This window comes from Berghia stephanieae, chromosome 1 (genome assembly GCF_034508935.2).
Source record: "Berghia stephanieae isolate SIO BIC M18660-M18661 chromosome 1, UCSD_Bste_1.3, whole genome shotgun sequence".
In the NCBI taxonomy this organism is placed as follows: Eukaryota; Metazoa; Mollusca; class Gastropoda; order Nudibranchia; family Aeolidiidae; genus Berghia; species Berghia stephanieae.
Window position 1 is genome coordinate 54240205 of NC_088360.1, and position 5805 is coordinate 54246009.

The window sequence follows — 5805 nt, forward strand, 5'->3', positions numbered from 1 at the left end:
GAAGAGGGGTGATGCCTTCTTTATTTGCTCACCGTACTTCATTGTTACTTCGATAATTTAATAAAAATTTGAAATTTATCCCCATTAACGGAGATAATGGCATCGTCCAAGGCGTTGATCGAGTTGTTCGTGGCGTTGATACACGCAACTCCTACCCCCCCTCCCCCCCCCCCCCACACACACACACATTAGAGGGCAGCGAGCATTGAAGAGTAAGAGAGAGACGTGAAGTTATAATAAGAGGGGGTGGATGCGGCGGTAATAAGTTAATAAGTAATAAGTGGGGTCCATGGTGACTTTTCGCCAGATCTAACAAACCCAGCTACCCATTCACTGCTGAGTAGACAGGGATTCAGAAAAAACTCGACTGCACCCGGGATCGATCTCTGGCCCTTTGCGTATAAAGAGAGTGCTCTATCAACTGAGCTATCGGGGTCCCCAAATATTCTATTGGACTTTTTTTAAATACAGACGTAAAAACTGGGTTTTTTTGGAAGGAAGAAACTAATGAAACTCATATTATTTGATTAGTTAAAACACCAAACGAAATTTTAATATTATTGTATTATTTTAAATGACAACAATGCGATAGAAAGGAGTGGTGACAAGAGATGGACAAAAGAAAACAAAAATCGGACTTGCTACTTGCTAGGTTCGACACACACACACACACACACACACACACACACAAACACACACATCTTTAGTAGTCACATGCATTTCAAACAATAACCCATTAGAAAGAGGGGTCATGCCTTCATCATAGATCATTGTCATTGCGATCATTATGGTGTAGTAAATTTTGAAATTTACCCCGTATAATGGAATCGTCCAAGGCGTGTGCCTCCTGTTCCCCCCATCTCACACCCGAAAGGGCGGTTTGCGGAGTGGAGGGAGGTGGTCGTCTGCCTCTATGGTCGTCTGTGCCGTTTAGTGTATGGCAAAGGGGGGTGGGTGCGATTAATTAAGTGGGATGGGTGGTGATTGGTGGAAGATAGGCTACCGAGGCAACGAATCACTGGGGAAGTAGTAGGCTATGGTGCGAGACCGTTGAAAGGTGATAAGAAGTGAGGACCGCCGCGGTCTTCCCCTATGGGACCGGTCTCCGGTTCACAGCTAAAAGACCGTGGGACCGCCGGTCCAGACCGGTCTTCAGCGCGGCACTAGTCACTATAGCCTATAGATGTCCATGATTTGTCAGTGTTTGTTGTATCTGTAAAAAGTAGACAATAAAAACAAAAGAAACGGTTTTTTTTCCTAAACTAACTGTGAGCCATTCATGCCTGTCATACCATGTCACTGAAAAAGAGCGTTTTCGAGATTTCCACACCTGTGTTAATTCAAAATCAGTTGGTTTGTGAGGAACTAGTCTTTTTATTTCTAATTTGTCATCTAGTGTTAATCTCCCAAGCGGTCGGTGAAGTAAAGAGTCAACTTGATTCATTGCAATTCATTGTTTAACAAAAGAAAACTTCAAAGTATATCTCAAATAATGGAAATCAGTGGACCACGATTAATGATTGCACAAATAAAAGGTAGATTCAGATCTTAAAGTATCACAAAGAAAAAATCACTCCACTTAAGTACTTAAAAAATCTAAAAACACACCAAAGTATAACTGTTGACAATCTTCGCTTTCTTTATCTGACTGACATAAATACACACGAACAAACAAACAAACACAAACACACACACACACACACACACACACAAATAAACACTCATACACACGTAACCATCAACTCGGCACTACAAGCGAAAATAATGTTGGTAAATTCGTCCACAATGCTTCGTTGCAAAGAATTACTTTATTCAATAATCGTGAAAAAGAGGTGGGGGGGGGGGGGGGGGGGGGGGGGATTTTGATATGTCATATTTTTAAGTTTTATGTTGTCTTTCTTGGCTGCTTACAAATAAACTTGACAATGATCAGTGTTTTTGACAGTTAATGTAATATTTTGGTTGGCCGAAGTTACCCTAATTTGGCGCATCCCCCGTCCAACCGTGGAGCTCTCAGATCCTGGCACAAGTCGAAGGGTTTTCCGCTATTTGAAGATAGTATAATTCGACCTAATTTCTCGCTCAATCAGCTGTTGCGATACTAATGGATAGAGCATTAATTGGAGCTCGGATTGCTTTGCACCACGGTGTTGAGTCTGTCACTAATTCGCGTAGCGATGTCACCAACACACGAGTCGGCGCAGTGCGTGATTCGGAATCTTGAATAGAGCGGAGACTAAAAAGGCAGTATGTTGTTGGCGAGTTGGTGAAAGACAGTGGAGTTAAAATTTCTGTTTTATTTTTAATTAAATTATGCTGTTAATGATTTTTAATAGATTGGTACGGTGCCTGGCACCATTCGATCCAATGGCCCCACGCCACTGCTTACTTGCTTACATAGGCCGCCCCTTGGGGCGCCCAACATGAGCCACAAGTCTTCGCCATTCTGTCCGGTCCTCCATGACTGTACGCAGCTCCGGGTGTTGTCCATTCCTGTGTCATCTAGCAGACAGTCAATGTATGTTGTACTCTGCCTGCCTCTGTTTCTGGTTCTTTCAAGTGGTTCCCATAGCACAAGACTGCTTGCAATCTCATCCTTGTGTCTCCAGCAATGCCCCGCAAGTCTCAGTACACTACCTGTACAAAACTGAACATAATCTTTCGTTATACCACATAACGTATATTCTCCAATTTTCTTGTATATTTTTTTTTGCTTCTGTTGTATGAGGTATTTTATTATTTATCTTTACACATGGTGGGTGTCCCGAGAAAATGTTTTGAAGTAAGTTGAAGAAAATATAGAGGAAAGCATTCGGATATAAAGATGTGTCATCTCATAAATGTGACCAATCTCGCAAATGGTATTATGTTGGGGTAAACACGATACTTAGATTGAAATTTGAGTTTAATCTTTAAAAGTTGAGTTTTAACAAATGGCCTCATTGAGGAAATGAGTTTTTGTTTCTAAAACCTTAATCAAACAACTTCAATTTCCACATTTTGTTTAATTTTAAATCTCTTTTTATTCTGACATAAAACTGGATTGACATTATGGGTCATAAATATCCTTTTTGAAAATTTAAAATAAGTCTTATTTTTTGCTGTTTTGATTTTGTGTTCTTGAATTGCTGTCATATAATCTGTTCTTTATCTCTTTCTATTCAGGTTGATGTGTTGAAAGTAGAGCAAAACAACAGGGGAAGAAAGGGAGGGGAAAATGGAGGCAAAAAAGAAGGAGGAAGACAAAATGAAGGAAGCCGAACTTATCAAAGAGGTTAATGTTGTATCTTTTCAAAATTAAGGCTGTAGTGTGTGTATTTTATTAATATTTCTACATGAATGTATCAGCAATATTAAGATCAGGCCCCACATTTGACTATCAAGACTGGGATTTTCCTATTTAATGAAATATCTTTACTGTTGTAATGGACAATATTGTTCCCTTTTTGAATTGAGTTGAAAATTTGGGCTTCCTAAGTCACTTTTTCTAATTTAAAATCAACTTTGAAAAATATTAGCCTTGATAAAATCGTATAATTTAGCCAGTCTCCAGCTTGAAAGATAGAATTTTCAATCTGCTGGCAATCTTTAACTACTTAAAAATGGCCAAATAATTTACAGCAGTAAAAAATAAAATATAACCCGTTCTTCTTTATCATTGTAAGAATATTATGCAATAAAGTGAATGAGATAGAGCAGTGAAAAGTGGAACAATTCTGGGAAAGCCTGCAGGATCGAATGGTCTCTCAGAGCCATAGTGCAGGAATTCATCCCAGTGTATTGAGTATTTAACTGACAGTAATAATTACCTGTTATCTTAGGCCTTAGATAGAATAGTATTGCAAACGTACTTATTGCCACATCTAACAAATCAATCACTGATGAGTGGACAGAGTTTTTCATTTTTTAAAGCCTTCTGGGACTTACAGTTCCTTTGCCGGTGGAGTTTTCTACCAACTGAGCTGTGGTGACTCCTAATATCTTGGATTGGCTGCTAGTCATAATCTGGAATGAACATTTCTAAACAATTACTCACCTCTGTACATCATAACAAAATGCTGTTGCCTTGGCAATCAACTAAGGAATACAGATATGTAACAAATCTAATGTCATCAGAAATCACTCATATTGTCTAATAAACAAGCAGAGGTTAAAATAAATATCCACAAGGACATTCATCCTGAAGTGTGGCTTGAGCCTTAGAGCCTCTAGGTCATGATGCAGTGCCAGATCCACTCAATGATCTCGCCTTTCTAATTAAAATAGCTAATTAAAAAGTAAAAATGGCCTCACATGAAAAGCTCCAGTTTGGATATCAGATTGAGACTGTCCATGTGTTTTGTATGTGGCCAATAAAAATAAAACCCACATACAGCCTCAACATCTACCGTCTGTATCAATATATTATTATACTGAGATGCAGTGATCAACTTTTATTACATCCAATAAGGTTTAGTACTTGAGGATTTGGCAGTTCTCGGAAAGTTTTGGTCAAGTCTTTTGACTGATTATGTGTTCTACAATTTATAATAGATTACATTCCTTTCAGGCCATCAGCCAATCAACAGCAACCTCAGTCTCCATCAGAACCTTCAGCAGACGACCCTGGTCGCATCTCCTCTCTTCAGTTCAGACCTCCTAACAGAGATTTTCACACATAGGTTTTATGCTGACAACACAGTCAAAGACATTAAAGAAGACTTTAAAGTTTTAATTAGATCTACATATTCACGCAGAGATGTAAGTTATTTTAATGCCCAGAACTTTATGTATAATAAATACATTAACTTTATTCATCCATAAGGAATTGGTTTTAACAAATGTGTATTAAAGGAATGAATATATTATTATTATAAGAATTATACAATATTAAATTTACACAATTTTATAAAGCAATATAGTAAATGAAATAAAACATAAAAGGTATAGTAAAAGTGCATCCATAATATTAACATTAATACATTAAAATGTCTAATGTATTTGATATAATTTGTATAATGCATAATATATATATATATATATATATATATATATATATATATATATATATATATATATATATATATATATATATATATATATATATATATATATATATATATATATATATATATATAATAAAGATATATAGGGCGTCCATAAAGTCTTTTCCTTTTTAATAACATCTTTATCCGCAAAACGTTACAGTCAATATAATTTAAACATGGACCTATGAATGCATAAATGCTTTACGTTTTGTTTACCATTATCTTTAACTCAATGCATATCAATATGGTTGCCATGGCTACTTACAAAAAAAATTCAACCCCTGTTCGAGTACTCTGCGTGTGTTTTGTAGCTTTTCTGGCGTGATGGATTCAATAACAGCTCTTTTATTTCATGGTAAGCATTTGAACATATGGCATGGAAGCTGATTAAACAATATCTCTGATGTAGTCCCAGAGCAAAAATTCATATTGAGAAATGTCCTGAGACCCAAGCGGCCAGGCAATCGAGTCTTTCTCTCCCAATCTGTCTGACTTGAAATGTGTAGATTATACATTTGGGAATGGCCCGTCTCCAAGGTGGAAGAACAGCCTCTTACTGAAAAAAAATATTTATGGCTGATATTCAAGAAGACATTTACAGCAATCGTTTTCACGTTAAAGAAAAATGGGCCTTTAACTCTTTTGTGCATCTGTCGAAAAACAAACATTCAATTTGCGTCTCGGCAAATTTAGATTACCCGTTTCTGTGTTCTTGTTTTGTTTTGTGTTTTTGTTTGTTTTTTTGTTGTTGGTTTCTTTTTTTTTTTAAATAGTTTTC

General features: G+C 36.8%; 1 protein-coding gene across 1 annotated transcript in view; it reads left to right on the top strand.

Annotated features, from left to right (window-relative positions):
* LOC144977684 (protein Hook homolog 3-like) overlaps window positions 1–5805 on the top strand; it is a gene marked incomplete in the record, with an annotated part of 43679 nt that overhangs the window by 7724 nt on the left and 30150 nt on the right.